Genomic DNA, 22,707 nt, shown 5'->3' on the forward strand with positions numbered 1-22,707 from the left:
AGGTCATGAGTTGGGTAATTTCTCTCATGAACCTTAAGCTGTCTTGAAGCATAGGCTATCACCTTCCCCTTTTGCATCAACACACAACCCAAACCAATTCAGGATGCATCACAGTAGACCACAAAGCCCTCTGTTCCATCGGGCAAGGTCAGGATAGGAGAAGTGGTTAGCTTGGTCTTCAATTTCCTGAAACTCTCCTCACAAGCATCAGACCATTGGAACTTAGCCTTCTTTTGGGTCAGCTTCGTCAATGGTGATGATATGGATGAGAATCCCTCTACAAACCTTCGATAATAGCTGGCCAAACCCAAGAAGCTTCTTATCTCTATTGGGGATGTGGGTCTGGGCCAATTCTTCACTGCTTCAATCTTCTGAGCGTCAAACTGAATACCATCTCCAGATATAATGTGGCCTAGGAAGGCCACTGATGCAAGCCAAAATTCACATTTGGAGAACTTTGCATATAATATCTGGTCCCTCAAAGTTTGTAAAATGACTCTAAGATGATAGGCATGCTCATCTTCATTCTTGGAGTAGACCAGAATATCATCTATGAATACAATCACAAACATATCAAGATATGGTTTAAACACCCGGTTTATGAGATTTATGAAAGCTGCGGGGGCATTTGTCAACCCAAAGGACATGACCAAAAATTCAAAGTGGCTATAACGAGTCCGAAAAGCGGTCTTTGGGATATCATATTCCCTCACATTCAACTAATGGTAGCCGGATCTCAAGTCTATCTTTGAGAAACACGTGGCACTCTGAAGTTGATCAAATAAATCATCTATTTTGGAGAGAGGGTATTTGTTCTTTATGGTGACCTTATTCATCTGCATATAGTCAATACACATTCTAAGAGAACCATATTTCTTCCACACAAATAGGACGGGGCACCCCATGGTGAGACACTCGGCCTAATAAATCCCTTATCCAACAAGTCTTTCAACTGCTCCTTCAACTCCTTCAACTCAGTCGAAGCCATTCTATAGGGAGGGATTCAGTTAGGCTGAGTATCAGGAAGAATATCAATCCCAAAGTCGATCTCCCTATCAGGAGGGACTCCAGGTATATCTTCAGGAAAGACATCCGGAAACTCGTTGACAATCAGAACCGACTCAAGGGATGAAGACTCAATACTATCATCTTTCACTCGGACCAGGTGATAAATGCACCCCTTTGAGATTAGCTTCTTGGCCCTAAGGTAGGAAATAAACTTACCCTTAGGCACAACAGGACTACCCTTCCACTTTATGACAGTCTCATTTGGGAATTTGAACTTAACAATCCGAGTCCTACAATCAATAGAGGCATAACAGACATAAAGCCAGTCCATGCCAAGGATCACATCAAAATCAACCATGTCCAACTCAACCAAGGTATCTCTATGATGAATTGATATAGTGCAATCTCTATAGACTCTCTCAGCTAAGACAGAATCACCGACAGGAGTAGCTATACTGAAAGGCTCAAAAAGACGTTCAGGAATTTTATTGAATTTACTAGCCACGTAAGGAGTCATAAAAGATAGTATGGCACCCGGATCCATCAAAACATAACAGTCAAAAGAAGAGACTCAAATCATACCCGTCACGACGTTTGGAGAGTTCTCTTGATCTTGGCGACTACCCATAGCATATAAACAGTTTGTACCTTCATCGGTGCCTGAAGTAGTGCCCTTTTAATTGCCTCTAGCCGTATGGTGGTAGAATATTGGGCCCCATTTCCCCCTATTGGACACTCTCTCTGAAAATGGTTCATTTGGCCGCATTTATAACAACTAACGCTTTCTACTCTGCACTCCCCCAAGTAGAGCCTACCACACTTGCCGCATGGTGGCTTCCCTCTCGAACCTTGAGTCACACTAGTCTGGGATTGAGAGCCTTGGGGTCTGAAACTCTGGCGACTCTGTCTCTGCCGATCATACCTGTTCTGTGGCATAGGTGCACTTACTGTAGATGAGGCATAGTTGGAAGGCCTCTTCTGGAAGAAGGACCTGTTGCCCTTGTTTTGCCTCTGCTCATCCTCATGGCCCGCTGATCTTGCCTTCTTGCTCATATGCTCTTCTCTATCTTTTCTCTTCTCATCTCATCCTCCACCTGTTGAGCATACACCATTAATCTGGAAATATCCATGTCCGAGATCAACAATGCTGCTCTGCATTCTTTCTTTACATGCCTCCCTAACTCGGAGACGAACTTCATCATCTTTGACCTCATATCTGGGATCATTTCTGGAGCATACCTGGATAGCTGGATGAACTTCAGGCCATACTCCTTAACTGTCATGCTTTCCTGTTTTAGATTTACAAACTCCTCTACCTTTGCTTCCCTCAATTCTCGGGGAAAGAAGTGGTCAAGAAAGGCTCCCTCAAATTAATCCCACCTAGCACGTTCAGCATCCTCACCCCTACCCTGTTCCCATTGGTTATACCAAATGTTCGCCACATCTTTGAGTTGATAGAACACCAACTCAACCCCCTCAATTTTCGTAGCATACATAGCTTTCAGAATTTTCCACATCTCATCAATAAAGTTTTAGGGGTCTTCATCAACCTTAGAACTCGTGAATGCCAGTGAATTCATTCTCAGGAAGTCTCTAATTCTAGTGGCAGTAGACGGCTCTTGGGAACTGGAGCTAAGAGTCGGCGAACTCTGATTACCATTTCAGGTAGCCACTAATTGAGTGAGCATTGCGATTGCCCCTCGAAATTCTACCTCTGAAGTGGGTGTAGGTGGAGTAGCAGACACTTGGGGTACCTCTGCATACCTCGCCGGTCGGCCTCTAGCCCTCGATGGGCGTACCTCTGATTGAGGCATCTCAGCGTTATCAACATTTCTCTAGATAGCCATACGTTTTGGAGGCATTATCTATAACGTATAAACACACGAATTAGAAAGGAAGTTTATAGAGTTTAACTCTATCGCACGAATTCAGAGTATGAAAGAAGTGAAATAATTCCTAATGTCTTATAGCCTCTTGATTATAAGTGTGGTGCACAACACACCCATAATCAAGACTCTACTAGACACGGCTTCATAGACTCCCTATGACTCTTGAACTCTGTGCTCTTATACCATATTTGTCACACCCCGGGAGGGTACCCTAGACGTGACCGGCACTCGTAAGCCATTTTTAACCTTCGAGCGAACCACATGATTCAGTCGCACTATCATTCAATCACATTCACTCAATGGAGGGTTCAATCGTAACATACTATTCACGATATGGGGCCGAAGGCCAAACATTTCTCAACTCAACAAAACAAGTATAATAGAACTTCTCAAAAATAGCAGTCCAACATTCCCACGCTCTAGTCTATAAAGCCTCTATCAAAGTCTAGAAGGTGCCAATGACAAGCCCATGGCTACCAACAATCAAGATAAAGGAAACAACAACAACAAAACTATATAAGGAAGCTCAACATCCTTCGGAAACTAGGAGGACTCACCAACTAGCTGGGAGTGTATGTGGATCTTCAACGGAGCACCGGTTGATGATCTCTAGTACCTGTCGCTGCATCATAAAATGATGCAGGCCAAATGGCGTCAGTACATGGAATGTACGAGCATGTAAAATGGCCGGAGGAAATAAACATCAATAAAGCATCAATATCAACTCAGGATCTCAACTCATATATATATACATAACAACTCACTCAAGTGCCCTAAGTCTAACAAGAAATGATTTAGACCGGACCAAATCTCATGCCACTCAACTCAACTGACTCGGAGTACTTTCGAGACCTAAATGAGAGTTTCTCTTATTCGACAACCATCACTTATGAGCCAGTGATAGTACAACAATCAGACATCGTTGCCACGTCCGTCCATACCTTTCCAGGGCATGAACGTCTCCCTAATCATGGATTCCATCGATTAGTCAAGTCCTATCATTTCAGGACAAATAAATGGGAAACATCCGACTTTAACGGTTCTATCCCATGGGAAGCATCCGACTTTAACGGTTCCATCCCTACCTATGTTGGGGGCGTAGTTTCTGGGGTTCAAGAATGGACTATACTCTCGCCCGCCTCGGTGCTCGATACTCCTCCCATGACTCTATGCTCATAAAACTCCATCCAATCATCTCAAACAAGCCCTCACGGCTAGTTTCATTTAGGACTTTGCCAACTCATCAACTCTATTCTCATTTCAACTCAATCAATTCATAAGGGCAAGTCTCACTTAGGACCTTGTCCACTTATCAATTTTATCCTCCAATCAACTCAATCAAGCCTAATTTAATAAGCATTTATGACATCTCCTCAAGACTCATCACAACTCTATGGCTTTAGCCTAACAATTCAAGTAGAATAACACATTTAAGGAAAATAACTTATACAACATAATCACATGGTTAAAGAGATCAACAAAACATATTAACAAATCACCTCCATTAACTCATACTAACATGAAGATTTTAGGAACTTCTTAGCTCTACAACATCAACACAAATAGGATCAAATTAATAGGAGACAAAACTCACTCAAACACAAACCATACAAAGAAACTCTATTTTTATGGACATTAAACCTCAAAGCAAGAGTAGGGCACATGGGTGGACTCAGCCCATGTTTTGGATAGACTTACATACCTTAGTGAAGACTCGGAGAAAACCTTGTGGTTGGATCTTCAATGGAGAACTCGAATCTTAAAGCTCTTAGAACAATTCTTGTTGGAAATAGAGAAGAAGAAGAAGAAAAGAGAAAGAGATTTCTAGGGCTTTTCTAGAGAGAGAGTGGGGGCTGAAAATATGTTCCCAAATTGGTCAAGGATGAGACATATATAATTTGAGAGAATTCCCAAATTGCCCCGTCTCAAAAGTTCTGAAAATAGGCTAAAATGCTCCTGGCGCGATAGTGGCGCGTCGCGCCATTGCAGCGCCGGGCCGATTATGCCTAAAACCTGCACATCGGTTAGTGGCGCGCCACGCTAAGGACCAAACAACTGAGGCACATTCTTGGCGCGATAGTGGCGCGTCGCGCCCTTACAACGCCAATGCCAATATTTTCTAGGTTCTGGAAATTGGCTTGAAAACCCTGCACACCTCGTAGTGGCACACCGCGCCAGGGGCCAAACTACTGAGGCATGTTCCTGGCGCGATAGTGGCGCATCGCGCCACTACTACGCCAAGCCCAATTTTCCAGCAACTATAACCCAGGCCTGAAAATCGGTACTGTGCTAGTTCATCTTAGGATCATCATATTTTTTGACTCCGAACTCTAAAAATTACATTCTTGGTGGCGTTGGAAAGAAGACTCAATGACCTTTAATTTAATGGGTCGTGGGCCACCCAGATTATCTTTTTTCAAAAGATAGGGTCATTAGAAGTCGACCCCATATACGAACTCATCCTAACTTAGCCACGACGAACCTTTTTGGACCTAGCTTGGTCCTAGGGGTCCTCTGTGACCCCACATCACCTCCAACACTCTTCAATTTCTCAAGGACTCATCTTAAATCACGCACATACTTCGAAATAAATACGATTGACCCTACACGTGTACAAGGAAGGTCCGAATTTTAGGGAGAAAGTTTGAGGGGTGTTACAAGGAGGAAGAGAAGGAGGAGGAGGAGGAGGAGGAGGAGAGCAATAATAAAAGAATGAAGAGAAAAAGAAGTCATTAATAACGGAAAAAAGAAGGGAAAGAAGTAGCCGAAAATTGAAATTCACTAGAAATCAAAAGTGGTGGAATGGCAATTTTAAGTTATTAATGATAATTAAGTCATTTTAGGTATGGATTTTTTGATCTAATAGACATTTCGTCTAATTTTCTCGATATTTTATCCAACTAGCATATATGCTATAAAATTTACTTAGAACCCATTAAAATTAGTCAATAAACATTAAGTGTTGAGGACCCCCATTTGATGATTAAATTGATGGTATAAATAAGCAATTTTGTGTTTTGGTAGAAGTGTTTAAATGAAAAATAGTTTGTCGATATATTTGATAAAAAAATATAGATAATTTTTTTAATTAAAATGACTAATATATCCTTAAAAATGTAAAAGTATATATAAATGGGAAGAGTGAACGGTGTAAAATAGAATGGAAAGAGTTAGGAGTTTTTTTTTTTAGAAGAGTACTTTTGAGAATTAGAAAAAATATTAGGGATAAAACTGTAAAATATTTTGTCAAACTAAAAGTGTTGAGAATGTGTTTGAGTAAGCTTGTAACTCTAGCAAACCAATGTATAAACACCTTTTAACTTATTTATGTGTGGGGTTAACATTATAGTTGTTAACTGGGCCGGGCCGAGTCAAATTGGCCCATTTTTTGGCCCACCAATTCGCGGGCCGGGCTGGGCCGATCGACACCCTTATTGGGCCGGGCCGGGCCGATCTCAACAGTGAAAATAATGTAAAAAAATCGGCCGATGACCCATTAAGAAATAGTGGCCTATCTTAATTGCCCAGGCTGGGCTGGATTGGCTCATTGGGGTTGACTTTTTTTTGGTGTTTATGTATTCAAAAATTTGAGTCAATCATCAGTATAGTGTATCGTTATCTAGTTAATTTAGAAGTAATTATAACAATTAATATACTCACAATATACTATCTATTATAGTGATATACTTAATTATATATTATATATATACTTACAATCTATTATCTATATCTAATATACTAACATTATACTATATATGATAGTGATATAATTAATTATATTATATATATATATATATATATATGTACTATGTATATCAAGTATACTAATATTAAACTATCTATTATAGTGATATACTTACATTATATATACTTACAATGTATATATAATATAATCACAATATACTATCTATTATAATAATATACTTATGTTATATATTATATATACTTACAATGTATATCTAATATAATCACAATATATTATCTATTATAATAATATACTTATGTTATATATTATATATACTTATAATGTATATCTAATATACTTACAATATACTATCTATTATAATAATATACTTATGTTATCTATTATATATACTTACAAAGTATAACTTTTTATAAATTGTTAGAATACTTTCATGGCTCTGATACCAAGTGTTGAACAGGACCTTAGGGGTTATTGGAAATCTTTACTTAGTCTGCTAATTTTACAAAGTCAAATGTATTTTATGTAAACCATGAATTAATCATTTAAAACCCAACCGGAAACATCCCTAGGCGATATCATGGGCCATATAGGACTTACCAACGTTATTACAAGATTTTAACCCAATTAATCCATCACTAATCATGTTGGGAGCACCCCTTTTAGGACTTACCAACGCCATGATTTAAGCTTAGTTTACTATAAAATTATTTTAACTTTAACCTGACTAAAACCGTAACCCATTAAAGAAAAACTCTTATTTTAGAGTCATTGTCATTTGGTATTCTAACAATCTATGTAAGTTATTATTTAACACTTAAATACTTAGCCCATCATGGGTCTAAGTTAAACAAAAAATAATAAAAGAAAGAAAGAAGGAAATACCTGGAGGACCACCAGTCTCCTGGGGTTGTTACCGCAAATTTCAAACTTTTATTTATATTACAATAGTTGAGAGTTGTGAGAGGGTAGAGAGATAGAGTAGTGAGAAGGGAGAGTAAAACCTACCTCCTGAATGCAGAATGCATTCAATTATATAAACGAAAAAGGTGCACAGTAAACTTAAAAAAGTCAAAAAGTACACAGTACCAAATAGTAAAAATCTACAGTAAGTATGCTTTTTTCAACATTTCAACAGTAAACTTACTTTGACACAGTAAAATCACTCTGTAGCTGTCCAAATCTGTCGGTCTTCACTGTGTTGTTTAAATCTTTTTATTTTTGTACTGGAATATTTCTTCTTCAGCTTTTTTGATAATTTCAGGAATCTCATTAGAAGTGATACTATTAACACTTTGGGAGTCTTCAAAATCTTCATTAAGATTGTGCATAGAATCATCATCACTATTTCCAAAATGGGCCTGAATATCCCGTTTAACTTGTTCCATGTAGGCTGCAACAAGTTCTTCTTGAGATAAAACTCCTTCTTTTTTAATCTGCAAGGTTCTGGCAACTTTGGCAAAATGACTTTCCTCCATTGAAGTTGTAATCTATTCTGTTTTTTCATATTTGATAATGGCGGAATTGATTTCATCCAATAAATCCTGGCCATATAATCTGCCATTCTTATCCTTTTGAATCAGTTTTGACCAAAATTTAGTATGAACATTTCTACAGAGGCATGGTATTCTATCGTTGTCCTCTGTTACTTCCACTGTTCATTTAAGGATCCAAGGGATAGAAAATTCTAAAAAAAATTATTAATGGGGTTCCATTGAATAATCTATCCTCCTTCTCGAGTTCTGAAATTTTTAGAGTCGTACCAAGCCAACGATCATGTAAATCTAGAAAGGGTTTGGGTAAAATTTTCTGAGAGGGTCTAAAAAGGGACCACCATTTAATAAACCAGATGGGTATTATGGTACTTCGAAAAACTTGAGCACAAATCTTGATAAACCAGGAGTGTTTGTGGTCATCATTTTTGTAGTATAAAGTTTTGGAAAAAGCTTCAACATAATCCCAATAATTAAAGTTAACAGAAGTCTTGGCAATAGGGTGGATATACTGAGAATCTTTTAGAGTACTTAGTCCCCACTCTTCTGGTAAAATCAACCTTTTAACAATCATTTTAGAATATGTAAAATAGGATTTATTTGGGCCACCTTTGTTATTATGAGTAATCTCAGCTGACCCTGTGTCACGCCCCCGGAGGGTGTCCTAGGTGTGACCGGCACTCGAAAGCCATTTCTAGCCTCCAAGCGAACCACCTGGTCCAGTCACACATTCATTCAAACACATTCTCTCATCGGAAGACTCAATCAATGAAGTGTTATTCATAATTTAGGGCCAAAAGCCAAATAACTATCAAATCAACAAAACAGTTATAGAAGAACTACTCAAAAGAACAATCCAACATTTCTATGCTCTGGTCTATGAAGCCTCTATCAAAAATCTAGGAGGTTCCAATGACAAGCCCATGGCTACCAACAATCAAAATAAAGGAAACAACACAAAACTATACAGGAAACTCAACATCCTCCGAAAACTAGGAGGATTCACCAACTAGCTAGGAGTGTGTAGATCTTCAAAGGTGCGCTGGTTAATAATCTCTAGTACCTGTCTCCGCATCATGAAATGATGCAGGCCAAATGGCGTCAGTACATGGAATGTACGAGTACGTAAAATGGCCGAATGAAAACAACATCTGAAAGGACCGAATCAACTTGGGAATCTCAACTCAAAAAGAAGTACAACTCAAACAAGCGTCCTAAGTCTAAGAAAGAATATAGTTTAGACGGGACCAAATCACATACAATTCAACTCAATCCGACTCAGAGTACTATCAAGACCTATGTGAGAGTTTCTCTTATCCGACAACCATCACTTATGAGCCAGTAATAGTACAACAAACCGACGTTGTTGCCGCATCCGTTCATACTTTGCCAGGGTATGAACGAATCAACTAATCATGGATCCAATCCAACCAAGTCCTATAATGTCAGGACAATAATTTTGGGGAAGCATCCGACTTTAACGGTTCAATCCCCCCTACGTTTGGCGACGTAGTTATTAGGTTTGAGTATGGACTATACTCTTGGCCAATTCGGTGCTCGATACTCCTCCCAAGACTCAATGCTTATAAAATTCCATTCAATCAACTCAATCAAATCATATCAAAAAGTCTCATTTAGAACCTTGTCAACTCATCAACTCTATCACCATCAAACATATCCCAATCATACTATCCGACCGATTCCAATCATATCATTCAAGAGTAAATTTAAATATACATTTATGGCATCATACAAACATATCCAACCATTTCTCTATTCATTTAACACATCTTTGGAACACATCACAACTCCAAGGTTTTAGACCAACAATTTAAAATGAAAAACATATTTAAGAGAATTGACATTTTTGTCATAATCCACATAGTTAAGAAAATCAATAAAGCATGTTTAATAACTCATCTTCATCAACTCATACTCACATAAAAGTTCTTTCTATAAATTTCTTGTCTCCACAACATCAACATAACAAGAATCACATTAATGGATGACAAAACTCATTTGGACATAGGCCTATCAAGAAACTCCATTCTCATTAACATTTAACCTTAAAGAAAGTGTAGGGCACATGGGGAACTCAACCCATGTTTTGAGTAGCCTTACATACCTTAGTGAAGACTTGAAGAAAACCTTGATGCTGGGTCTTCAATGGAAACTTGAACTCTTGAAGCTCTTGGAGGCACTTCTTGTTGGAGAAGGATTTGGAGAAGAAGAAGAAGAAGAAGAGAGGGATTTCTAGGGATTTTAGAGAGAGAGAAGGGGATTGAAAATGGTCCCAAAAACATCCCAAGGTTGTGTATATATAATTTGGAGAAATACCCAAATTGCCCTTTCTCCAAAAATCTGGAAAATAGGTGCAAAACACCCTTGGCGCGATAATGGCGCATCGCGCCACTACGGCGCCAAGTCGAATAGGCTAAAAACCTGCACATCTGCTAGTGGTGCATCACGCCAAGGACCAAACTACTGAGGCTTGTTCCTGATGCGATAGTGGCGCATCGTGGCCTTACAGCGCCAAGCCCAAGTTTTCTGAGTTCTAGAAAATAGGCTTGAAAACCCTGCACATCTCATAGTGGCGCGCCGCGCTAGGGACCAAAACTACTGAGGCCTGTTCCTGGTGCGAAAGTGGCGCTTCGCACCACTACAGTGCCAAGCCCAGATTTCTAGCAGTTGCAACCCAGGCCTGAAATTCCTACCGTGCTAGTTCGTCTTAGGATCGTCATATCTTTTAACTCTGAACTCCAAAAATTACACTCTTGGTGGCGTTGGAAAGAAGACTCGAAGACCTTTAATTTAATAGTTGTGGGCCACCCAGATTGTCATCTTTCTAAAAGATAGGGTCGTTAGAAGTCGACCCCTTATACGAACTCATCCTAAAACTTAGCCACAACGAATCTTTTGGACTTAGCTTGGTCTAGGGGTCCTTTGTGACCCCACATCACCTCTAATACTTTTCAATTTCTTAGGGACTCATCTTAACTCATGCATATACTTCACAATAATAGAATTCGACCCTACACGAATACAAGAAAGCTCCGAATCTTAGAAAAAAAAATTGGGGGGTGTTACAATATCTCCCCCTTGGGATCATTCGTCCTCGAATGATGATTAAACCAAGAATGGAAATTGGTGGTACAAATTACAATCAGAATTTAGTCAATCAACCAATCAATTTCTCAAATAAAAATTTCTATCCAAACTAAAAATGCACAAACGAATTTAAGTCAAGGGATTGAGCATTACCTTCAACATTCTCATTGGTAGGCACGAATAGATGGGATATTTAGATTTCATATCTTTCTCCGTTTCCCATATGGCTTCCTCAACAAACTGATTTCTCCACAGGACTTTGACTGAGGCGATCTCTTTGTTCCTTAATTTGCGAATTTGGCGATCAAGAATTTGGACCGGAACCTCTTCATAGGATAAGCTATCCTTAACTCCAATACTATTAATGGGGACTACCAACGAGGGATCCCTAAGCACTTCTTCAACATCAAAATGTGAAATACCGGATGAATAGAGGTGAGCTCCGGGGGTAACTCCAACTCATAGGCGACATTCACAATCTACCTCGCAATCTGGTAAGGACCAATATATCGGGGACTAAGCTTCCCATTCCTTCCAAACCTCATGACACCCTTCATGGGTGACACTTTCAAGTACACCCAATCATCCACCTCGAACTCTAAGTCTCTCCTCCTCACATTGATGGAAGATTTTTGGCAGCTTTGGGCTGTCTTTAGCCTATCTTGAATAACTCTCACCTTCTCCATGGGTAGGTGAAAAAAATCAGGCCCAATCAACTCAACTTCACCAACTTCAAACCACCCAATCGGTGACCTACACCTCCTCCCATATAAAGCTTCATAAAGAGCCATTTGAATGCTTGCATGATAGCTATTATTATATGCAAACTCTATGAGAGGTAAGTGATCATCCCAATTTCCTTTGAAGTCAAGTACACATGCCCTCAACATATCCTCCAATGTCTAAATGGTGCGCTCCGCTTGGCCATCCGCCTAGGGATGAAAGGCCGTACTCAAGTTCACCTTAGAACCCAGTCCCTTCTAAAAGGATTTCCAAAATTGGGAAGTGAATTGAGCTCCTCTGTCTGAGATGATAGAGAAGGGTACCCCATGCAACCTGATGATCTCCTGTATATATAATTTTGCATAATTATCTGCGGTGTTAGTAGTCTTAACTTCCAAAAAGTGAGCTGATTTCGTCATTCTATCCACAATCACCCAAATCGAATCATGTTGCTTCCATGACTTCGGCAGACCTGTGATAAAGTCCATATTAATCATCTCCCACTTCCATTCTAGGATTTCTATATTTTGAGCCAAGCCACATCGTCTTTGATGCTCAACTTTCACCTGTTGGCAATTCGGGCACTTGGAAACAAATTCTGCAATATCTCTCTTCATCCTACTCCACCAATAGATTTCCCTCAAGTCATGATATATTTTTGTAGAGTCTGGATGAATAGAGTATCTAGAACTATGCGCTTTGGCCATAATTCTCTCTCGAACATCATCGACATCAGGTACACACAACCTATTTTGGTACCTTAACACACCATCTCCCCCTTTGGTAAAAACCATCACCTCTTGCTTGTGAACAACTTCCTTCAACTGGAGAAGGATGGGATCTTGGTCTTGCTTCTCTTTTACCTCTGTCACAAGTGAGGATGCAGCCCCATCCTGAACATTAACTCCACCTTCATTGTTCTCTATAAGATGAACTCCCAATCGGGCTAATTTATGCACCTCTTTACCCAATTATTTCCTTCCCTCCTCCATATGGGCAGTGCTACCCATAGACAACCTGCTAAGAGCATCAGCAACAACATTAGCTTTACCTGGATGGTAGAGGATGCTCATATCATAATCTTTGAGTAGTTTAAGCCATCTCCTTTGTCTCAGGTTGAGTTCCTTCAGGCTGAAGATATATTGTAAACTCTTGTGATCGATGAACACATCAACATGTACTCCTTACAAGTAGTGGTGCCAAATTTTTAGAGCAAATACCATAGCTGCCAGCTCAAGGTCATGAGTTGGGTAATTCTTCTCATGAACCTTAAGTTGTATTAAAGCATAGGCTATCACCTTCCCTCTCTGCATCAACACATAACCCAAACCGACCCTAGATGCATCACAATAGATCACAAAACCCTCTGTTCCATCGAGCAAAGTTAGAACAGGAGCAGTGGTTAGCTTGGTCTTCAATTTCTGGAAACTCTCCTCACAAGCATCGGACCATTGGAACTTAGCCTTCTTTTGGGTCAGCTTGGTTAATGGTGATGATATGGACGAGAATCCCTCTACAAACCTTTGATAATAGCCGGCCAAACCCAAGAAGCTTCTTATCTCTATCGGGGATGTGGGTCTTAGCTAATTTTTTACTACCACAATCCTTTGAGCATCAACCTGAATTCCATCTCTAGATACAATGTGGCCTAGAAAGGCCACTGATGCAAGCCAAAATTCACATCTAGGAGGTGCCAATGACAAGCCCATAGCTACCAACAATCAAAATAAAGGAAACTCAACATTCTCAGAAACTAGGAGGACTCACCAACTAGCTGGGAGTGTGTGGATCTTCAATGATGCGCCGGTTGATGATCTCTAGTACCTGTCTCTGCATCATGAAATGATGCAGGCCAAATGACATTAGTACATAGAATGTACGAGTATGTAAAATGGTCGAATAAAACAACATCTGAAAGGACTGAATCAATTCGGGAATCTCAACTCAGAAAGAAGTACAACTCAAATAAGCATCCTAAGTCTAAGCAAGAATATAGTTTAGATGGTACCAAATCGCATATAATTCAACTCAATCCGACTCAGAGTACTATCAAGACCTATGTGGGATTTTCTCTTATCCGATAACCATTACTTATAAGCCAGTAATAGTACAACAAACGGACATTGTTGCCGCGTCTGTTCATACTTTGCCAGGGTATGAACGAATCAACCAAATATGGATCTAATCCAACCAAGTCCTATAATGTCGGGACAATAATTTTGGGGAAGCATCCGACTTTAACGGTTCAATCCCCCCCTATATTTGACGACGTAGTTATTGGGTTCCAGTATGGACTATACTCGTGGCCAATTCGATGCTCGATACTCCTCCCAAGACTCAATGCTCATAAAACTCCATCCAATCAACTCAATCAAATCATATCGACAAGTCTCATTTAGAACCTTGTCAACTCATCAACGCTATCACTATCAAACATCTCCCAATCATACTATCCGACCGATTCTAATCATATCATTCAAGAGTAAATTTAAATATACATTTATGGCATCATACAAATATATCCAACCATTTCTCTATTCATTTAACACATCTTTGGAACACATCACAACTCCAAGGTTTTAGACCAACAATTTAAAATTAACAACATATTTAAGAGAATTAGCATTTTTGTCATAATCCACATAGTTAAGAAAATCAATAAAGCATGTTTAATAACTCATCTTCATCAACTCATACTCACATGAAAGTTCTTTCTAGAAATTTCTTGTCTCAACAACATCAACATAACAAGAATCACATTAATGGATGACAAGACTCATTTGGATATAGGCCTATCAAGAAACTCTATTCTCATGAAAATTTAACCTCAAAGAAAGTGTAAGGCACATGGGGAACTCAACCCATATTTTAAGTAGCCTTACATACCTTAGTGAAGACTTGAAGAAAACCTTGATGCTGGGTCTTCAATGGGAATTTGAACTCTTGAAGCTCTTGGAGGCACTTCTTGTTGGAGAAGGATTTGGAGAAGAAGAAGAAGAAGAAGAAGAAGAGAGGGATTTCTAGGGCTTTTAGAGAGAGAGAGAGGGATTGAAAATGGTCCCAAAAACATCCCAAGGCTATGTATATATAATTTGTGGAAATACCCAAATTGCCCTTTCTCCAAAAATCTGGAAAATAGGCGCAAAACACCTTTGGCGTGATAGTGGCGCATCGCGCCACTGCAGCGCCAAGTCGAATAGGCTAAAACCTGCACATTTGCTAGTAGCGCATCGCGCCAAGGACGAAACTACTGAGGCTTGTTCCTGACGCGATAATGGCGCATCGCGCCCTTACAGCGCCAAGCCCAAGTTTTCTGGATTCTAGAAAATAGGCTTGAAAACCCTGCACATCTCGTAGTGGTGCGCCGCGCCAGGGACCAAACTACTAAGGCTTGTTCCTAGCGCGATAGTGGCGCATTGCACCACTGCGGCGCCAAGCCCAGATTTCCAGTAGTTGTAACCCAGGCCTGAAATTCCTGCCTTGCTAGTTCGTCTTAGGATCGTTATATCTTTTGACTCCGAACTCCTAAAATTACACTCTTGGTAGCGCTGGAAAGAAGACTCAACGACCTTTAATTAAATAGGTTATGGTCCACCCAGATTGTCATCTTTCCAAAAGATAGGGTCATTAGAAGTCAACCCCTTATACGAATTCATCCTAAAACTTAGCCACGACGAATCTTTTGGACTTAGCTTGGTCCTAGGGGTCCTTTGTGACCCCACATCACCTCTAACACTTTTTAATTTCTTAGGGACTCATCTTAACTCATGCATATACTTCACAATAATAGAATTCGACCCTACACGAATACAAGAAAGCTCCGAATCTTAGAAAAAAAATTTGGGGGGTGTTACACCCTGTTGATGTCAAAATCAGTTCAAAATGTAATCTAGTCTTATAGGTCTGTGTTGGAAACAATGCATTACTGAGATATCTTTTCATAACAGTCCATGAACTATTTTTTCACTGGAAATCTTTTGGATCAATGTGTAAAATTAATTCTTTTTGGGAACTTGTTTCAAAAATCTCTTTTTCGGACTTGCCAATTACTGAGGCAAAGGAATCTTCTTCATTTGTGTCCTCAACTGAGGTGGGTTGATTGGTAACATTGTTACCTCCTAGAGTTTCGGCATGGCTGGCATTCATAAAATTCAAGTAGCTTTGGTAATCTTCGTAGGAGGGTCGAACACTAGCATTGCCAGCTGTTGAGGACGACGCTCCAGGAGTAGAAAAGTTCCACTTAAACTTGGCCTTGGAATCTTGCCTAATGTCTGGAATCTATTCCCATATTGGGGTCTGGCTCGTCCTCAATTGAAGGACCCTGACCAATTCTAATGCATCCTATACATGAAAATAGTTAATTTATATATTTTCTAGTAAGAAAATCAGGTAAACTATTTTCAATGCCTTTTTTATACTCAATTTCAAAATCAAAAGGGTCTTATAAAGCCTTCCACCTAGCAAACATCTGCTTAGAAACATTACGCTTACAATCTTTATTGAACATAAATTTAGCAGCTTGGCAATCGGTTTTAATAATAAATTTCTGTTTATATAAATCAGTTTGAAATTTCAAAACACATTTAACAAGGGCTAAAATCTCTTTTACCACAATAGCATAATTCTTTTGACCATTGTTCCATTTTTCGGAATAAAACTGAATAATAAAATACTTGGCTCTGATACCAAGTGTTGAACAGGACCTTAGGGGTTATTGGAAATTTTTACTTAGTCTGCCAATTTTACAAAGTCAAATGTATTTTATGTAAACCACGAATTAATCGTTTAAAACCCAACCGTGAACATCCCTAGGCGATATCATCGGCCATACAGGACTTACCAACGGTATTACAAGGTTTTAACCCAATTAATCCATCACTAATCATGTCGGGAATACCCCTTTTAGGGCTTATCAATGCCATGATTTAAGCTTAGTTTACTATAAAATTATTTTAACTTTAACCTGACTAAAACCGTAACCCATTAAAGAAAGCTCTTATTTTAGAGTCATTGCCATTTGGTATTCTAACAATCTATGTAAGTTATTGTTTAACACTTAAATGCTTAGCCCATCATAGGTCTAAGTTAAACAAAAATTAATAAAAGAAAGAAAGAAGGAAGTACCTGGAGGACCACCAGTCTCCTGGGGTTGTTACCGCAAACTTCAAACTTTTATTTATAATACAATATTACAAACTATATTACAATAGTTGAGAGTTGTGAGAGGGTAGAGAGAGAGAGTAGTGAGAAGGGAGAGAAAAACCTACCTCCTGAATGTAGAATGCATTCAATTATATAAACGAAAAATGTGCACAGTAAAAGGTGCACAGTAAACTTAAAAAAGTCAAAAAGTACACAGTACCAAATAGTAAAAATCTACATTAAGTACGCTTTTTTCAACATTTCAACAGTAAACTTACTGTTGACACAGTAAAATCACTTTGTAGCTGTCCAAATCTGTCGGTCTTCACTGTGTTGTTTAAATCTTTTTATTTTTGTACTGGAATATTTCTTCTTCAGCTTTTTTGATAATTTCAGGAATCTCATTAGAAGTGATACTATTAACACTTTGGGAGTCTTCAAAATCTTCATTAAGATTGTGCATAGAATCATCATCACTATTTCCAAACTGGGCCTGAATATCCCGTTTAACTTGTTTCATGTAGGCTGCAACAAGTTCTTCTTGAGATAAAACTCCTTCTTTTTTAATCTGCAAGGTTCTGGCAACTTTGGCGAAATGACTTTCCTCCATTGAAGTTGTAATCTATTCTGTTTTTCCATATTTGATAATGGCGGAATTGATTTCATCCAATAAATCCTGGCCATATAATCTGCCATTCTTATCCTTTTGAATCAGTTTTGACCAAAATTTAATATGAAAATTTCTACCGAGGCATGGTATTCTATCGTGGTCCTCTGTTACTTCCACTGTTCATTTAAGGATCCAAGGGATAGAAAATTCTAAAAAAAATTATTAATGGGGTTCCATTGAATAATCTATCCTCCTTCTCGAGTTCTGAAATTTTTAGAGTCGTACCAAGCCAATGATCATGTAAATCTAGAAAGGGTTTGGGTAAAATTTTCTGAGAGGGTCTAAAAAGGGATCACCATTTAATAAACCAGATGGGTATTATGGTACTTCGAACAATTTGAGCACAAATCTTGATAAACCAGGAGTGTTTGTGGTCATCATTTTCGTATTATAAAGTTTTGGAAAAAGCTTCAACATAATCCCAATAATTAAAGTTAACATAAGTCTTGGTAATAGGGTAGATATACTGAGAATCTTTTAGAGTACTTAGTCCCCACTCTTCTGGTAAAATCAACCTTTTAACAATCATTTTAGAATATGTAAAATAGGATTTATTTGGGCCACCTGTGTTATTATGAGTAATCTCAGCTGACCCTGTTGATGTCAAAATCAGTTCATAATGTAATCTAGTCTTATAGGTCTGCATTTGAAACAATGCATTACTGAGATATCTTTTCATAACAGTCTATGGACTATTTTTCCACTGGAAAACTTTTGGATCAATGTGTAAAATTAATTCTTCTTGGGAACTTGTTTCAAAAATCTCTCTTTTCGGACTTGTCAATTACTGAGGCAAAGGAATCTTCTTCATTTATGTCCTCAACTGAGGTGGGTTGATTGGTAACATTTTTACCCCCAAGAGTTCCAGCATGGCTGGCGTTCATAAAATTCAAGTAGCTTTGGTAATCTTCGTAGGAGGGTCGAACAGTGGCATTGCCAGCTGTTGAGGACGACGCTCTAGGAATAGAAAAAGTTCCACTTAAACTTGGCCTTGGAATCTGGCCTAATGTCTGGAATCTATTCCTATATTGGGGTCTGGCTCGTCCTCGATTGGAGGACCCTGACCAATTCTGATGCATCCTGTACATGAAAATAGTTAATTTATATATTCCTTGATAAGAAAATCAGGTAAACTATTTTCAATGCCTTTTTTATACTCAATTTCAAAATCAAAAGGGGTTAATAAAGCCTGCCACCTAGCAAACATCTGCTTAGAAATATTATACTTACAATCTTTATTGAACATAAATTTAGCAGCTTGGCAATCTGTTTTAATAATAAATTTCTGATTATATAAATCAGTTTGAAATTTCAAAACACATTTAACAATGGCTAAAATCTCTTTTGTCATGGTGACATAATTCTATTGAATATCGTTCCATTTTTCGGAATAAAACTGAATAATAAAATTCTTTTCATCATTGGGAGAATATTGAGTTAAAATACCACCATACCCAATATCAGAAGCATCTGTTTTAACTTTTTTTATCCAATTTGGATTTTTCAGAGTTAAGCAAGGCAATTCTTTAACTTTTAATTTAATATTCTTAACAACAGTAGTATGCAAATCACTCCAAGCTTTAGGATCCTTTTTTAATCTATCATACAGAATAACAGTATTTGTAGCCAAATCTTTAACAAAAGGAGATATATAATTTAAACTTCCTAAAAATCTCTGCAACTGGGTTTTATCAGTTATAATATTAGGAAATTTAGAAGCAAATTCAATACTCCTATTTATAGGACTAATCTTACCTTTTTCAATATTATGACCTAAAAATCTCACATTTGTTTGAAAAATAAATATATTTGGTTTAGAAATCACTAACCCATTTTGAATTACAATTTTTTAAAATAATTCCAAATGTCTAAAATGTGATTCAATATTTTTAGAGAATACCAGAATATCATCAATATAAACAATAATAAAATTAGTATAGAGAATAAAAATATTGTTCATAATTTTTTGGAATTCGGAAGGGGCGTTCTTTAATCCAAAAGGCATAACATTCCATTCAAATTGACCCATAACACATTAAAAGCAATCTTATATTTGTCTGACTCAGAAATCTGTATTTGCCACTATCCTGACTTTAAATCAAATTTGGAAAATATAATAGCATCATGCAGTCTGTCTAATAAATTATTTTTATTAGGAATGGGATATCTAATCCATTTTAAAACTTTGTTAAGAGGCTTATAATTAATAATTAATCTGGGAATACCTCTCTCCTGTTCAGCATATTTATTAACATAAAAAGCAGTACATGATCATGTAGAACTAGAATGTCTTATCAAAATCTTTTTTAACAGATTATCAATCTCAAATTTGCATAATTCTAGATAATCAGAATTCATTTGACAAGGTCTAGCCTTTGTCGGTATATTTAATTCGTCAAAAGAATCTTCATAAGGTAAAGTAATAACATGTTTTTTTCCTATTCCAAAATGCACTAGGATGATCTCCACAGATATTTAAAATAAATTGATTTTTTAGTAAATCTATTTTCTCCTGTAATTTAGGATTTTTCAAAAACACATCTATTTCCATCAGAGAAATTTCTTGTTTAATAAAGTTAATCTGTTGATTTTTTAAAACTAATTTATCAACAATCTGATTAATGGTCTTTGTGAATGGCCTAGTAATAAAATTTAATTGAAAATCCTTATTCTTATAAGTACCAATTAATTTATTATTATCCCAATGCTTTAACGGAAAAATAGCATTCATAAAAGGCACACCTAAAATAATAGGGCAAAAAATATCTTCAACAATCATAAAACTTTGGGATAAACAGACACCATTATTACACAGAAATGCTTCAGGTAATTTATAAAGTAATTTCATTTTACTACCATTAGCAGATCTTAAACAATGAGTAATCTTATGAAAATATCTACAAGGAAAAATCCCTTCTTGCACACAATTAACATCTGCATCATTATCAAATAAAGCAATAAATTCTTTACAAAAATTATAATCTATTTGCAAAGTAATATTAATATAAAATTTTTGTGAAGTAATAATACTAAGTTTTTGTAAAAATTCATTATTAGTATCAAACTTAATAACTTTCAAAAATTCGTCATCAATATTTTGCAAATTGGGTTCTAACAGAATCTGTTTATTATTTTCATCAGGTTTATTAGCCTGTAAAAGTAAATCAAAAGTTCTAGAATCTTCCAGACTTGAAATCCTTTTATCAATACTTTTGTTTTGGGCTTTCAATTGAGTAATTTTCTCTTTTAAAATCTCAATTTCCTGTCGTAAATCAGAAGCAGTAATATCTTTTGAAAAAAAAATTCTTTGGTTCAATATTTACTTTAAATCAGCCATAGAGTAATATGCAGGTTGTCTGATAATATCTATAGGCTTTTCATCTATTTTGCTACTACTAGTACCTTAATCAAAAATGGTATCAAAAATCTTATTTCGTAAATTTTTATCCTTAACAGTCTTCAAAATATCAAAAATTTTATCATCATCTATAACAGTCACAGTTAAATCCTGAAAATTGGATAACAGATAATATAAATTATCATATTTTTCACAAGGCAATCCCTTTTGACAGGGTATACAATCATCATCAGAAAAAGATTTATCAGACTCTGAATATAAATCTTTATTTTGTAAAACACGCACTTGGTTTTCAATAGAAGAAGAAGCAGAATCCGAACTAGTTTGAACAATATCAGAAGGAGAACCATCCTTATCAGAATATAAAAGAATTTTACACAAATAATCTTTTAATTTATCATCTAAATCTAATGATTTAATCTTTTCCTGAGTTTTACATTCATTGGCATAATGGTCATACCTACCACATTTATGGCATTTAACATGCTTCTTATAATCATTTTTACCAACTTTCCTTTTATACATTTTCCTATATTTTTTAGGAAATTCTTTCAAATCAGTTTTTGATAAATCACGACGCTTAATCTTGCGAGGTTTTCTGTAAAACTTTTCTTTAGTAGGATAAACCTTTTTCTTTTTTGCAGTAATAGGCATATCAATAGCAAATTCATCACAAAATTCACTCAAATGTTGTTTTTCATTTAATCTATTTTTCTTAATATGATAATTCATTTTAATATCATTACAAACATTTAAACCTTCTTGGATACAAACACTTATAATCTTATCATAAGTAAGTTTTTCATAAGGAATCTTAGCTTCCGTACCACGAAGAGTTTTTCTAACACGTTCAGCAAAAATAGAAGGCAATTCATCAATAAAATTAGATTTCCAATGTTCATGACTGTAATCATGTAGTTCCATAACTCTACTCAGAAAAACATCTTTATACCATCTAAAATCGGACAATTATCTATAGCGTAAATTCTGTAAAGTAGTTCTAATCGTTTCAGCTTCATCAGTCCATCTACCACAAAAATGTTCAACCATAGTAGTAACTAATGTATAAACGGCATTGGTCCTTTCTTGGCCTTCAGAAGTAGAAACATCAGTGGTCTGATAAGCTAATTGATCAGCTATAGTCTATACTGTTGTGGTATTTATAATTGTGGTTCGGTGTTCCTCATTTAAAAAATTATTCCACCAACCTTTTAACTGATCAGTAAAACCCGCAACAATCATATAAGCAATTTGTTTGTCAGAATTTTTATTAACCTTAGAAATTGTACTATACATTAACATTCTATTTACAGTAGTGAAAATCTGTTTACCATTAAAATCATCAATATTCCATTCAATAATTTCTCGAGAATTATAGCTATTATTAAAAACATGTTCCCGTTCTTCATTTAAAACATCAACAGGAGTTGGCCTATTATACTAATACATGCATTGGATAGGCTTATCAGCCCACTTGGTGGTAATTTTATTTACAGAAAAATCATGTTTAGCTCTTTGATTAATAAATGCTTCCTCTTTTGCAGATAAAACAGGTTGAGGTTGTAAATCCAGATTTTTAATTTGGGAAGACAAATCTATACTTTTCAGTTTAT

Source organism: Solanum dulcamara, chromosome 7, assembly GCF_947179165.1.
Source record: "Solanum dulcamara chromosome 7, daSolDulc1.2, whole genome shotgun sequence".
NCBI classification, from domain to species: Eukaryota; Viridiplantae; Streptophyta; class Magnoliopsida; order Solanales; family Solanaceae; genus Solanum; species Solanum dulcamara.